Raw genomic sequence first — 2,156 nt, forward strand, 5'->3', positions numbered from 1 at the left:
ACACCGCCTGCTGTGCGCCTCGTGCTGAAGGGACAACAGGTGTGCGGCCCGGCTGCGCGTCGGGCGGGCTCCACCAGGCTGGGTCTGCGCGGGCGCGCACGCACACGCACATATGCAATGCACACGCACACCCACACACGCACGCACATGCACGCACGCACATGCGCAATGCAATGCACACCCGCGCATATGCACACACGCACACACGTACATATGCACCGCACGCAAACCCACACTCATGCACATACGCGCACATGCATACACGCACACGCACACCCACACACGCACGCACATGCACGCACGCACATGCGCAATGCAATGCACACCCGCGCATATGCACACACGCGCACACGTACATATGCACCGCACACGCACACCCACACTCATGCACATACGCGCACATGCATACACGCACACCCGCACACACGTGCGCACACACACACACGCAAAACAAAACACACACACACATGCGCACACGCACACACGCACGCATGCACACACGCACGTGCGCAATGCGCACACACCCACACACGCATGCACATACACGCACACACTCACGCACACCCTCACACACGTGCGCACACATGCGTGCACACATGCACTCGCGCATGCACACATACGCATGCACGTGCATGCACAGACGCACGCATGCACACACGCACTCACGCGTGCGCACACGCGCGCATGTGCACACATGCACATGTGCACTCACGCGCACGTGTGCATGTGTATGCACACACATGCACAGGTGCACCACACCAGAGCACACACGTGCACGTACGCACATGCACGCGCTCACATGCACGGGTGCGCACGGGTGTGTGTACGCATGCACATGCCGTGTCCATGCCTCCGGCCACACGGGCCCGCGGCAGCTGGAGCGCCCCCGTCTGGGTCGCTGGTGGACACGGCCCTGCCGCCCGCGCCGTCTGCCCACCCAGGGGGAGGCCTTCTGCAGCCTGCAGCGGAAGCCCAGCTCCGGGTGACCCCGAAAGAGGCAGGGAGCGCTCCCCTTGCAGAGCTCCTCCCGTCCTCCCAGAAAACCTGCCACTGGAGCGTCACGGGAACTGGGTGCTCGCTGAGCCCCTCGAGCGGTCAGATGTAGGCCACGGCTGGGCTATTTCTGGGGGCGTGGGGGACCCCCAAAACTTTCCTCCTCCTCCCTACTTTTCAGACCAAAATAACAGATTTGTGCCTTTAGAAGCATTCCCGGTGGCGTGAACTGAACCGGGGAGGCCCCCCAGAATCACCCTCTGAGGGTGCACCCTCAAGCAGCCCTCGCCTCTAGCTTAACACTTCGGCTGCGGGCTTTGACACCTACGACGACTCAGGGACCCGGCCGCAGTGGGGCCAGCTCCGTGCCGGCCGCTGCCTGCCTGCCTGCCTGGGCTTGGCGCTCAGCCCAGCCAGACCCCAGAAGCACCCCTGCGGGCGGCGTGGAGGAGCCGCATTTCCCAGGGAGGCGCCCGGGGCTCGGCCGGGGAAGCTGGTTCACGGAGAGGGCGCCTGTCTGGCAGCAGGGCCGCCCACGGGTCCCCCGGGGAGCATGAGCCCGCCACGGCCGCCGCGGGGGCCCCAGCGGCCTGCGTCGGGGAAAGCCGCCCTGCCAGGAGGGGGCGGCCAGCTAGACAGCAGGAGGCAGCGCGGTGGGAGACCGAGGCACGAGCGGAGGGGTGCGAGACACGCTGAGAGCGCCCTGTGCGGGGGGCGGGGGGTGCACGCTGGGCAAGGGCCTCGCGGAACCCTTGTGCATTTATTTGGGGGTTCTGGTTCCCTGGGACCGCCAGCAGGGAAGGGACCCGATCAGACTGGCTGGCCGCTGCCAGAGAGCTAAACAGGGAGGCAGAGCCCCGCCCCCGAGGGCTGGGAAGGTAGTCAGGCAAGCGAGTGGCGGGAGGGAAAGGCGCGGACAGAAGCCGGTCAGCAGTGACCGGGGCAGGCGACCGGCCCAGCCTGCGATAAAGGATGCAGCTCCCGGCTCTGGGGAGAGGAAGCGACACACAGACGTGGGCCACGCTGCCTTGGGGACGCACGGCGCTGGGGGCACAGCGTGAAGTGCTCGGTGGTGACCAGAGACGCCGCCCGCCTCTGCAGGGCCCCTGAGCGCCTACAGGGTCTCTGCCTGCACTGCACAGCTTACGCACTGGCTAGTCACG

This window comes from Condylura cristata, unplaced genomic scaffold (assembly GCF_000260355.1).
Source record: "Condylura cristata isolate star-nosed mole 26May11 unplaced genomic scaffold, ConCri1.0 scaffold00029, whole genome shotgun sequence".
NCBI lineage: Eukaryota > Metazoa > Chordata > Mammalia > Eulipotyphla > Talpidae > Condylura > Condylura cristata.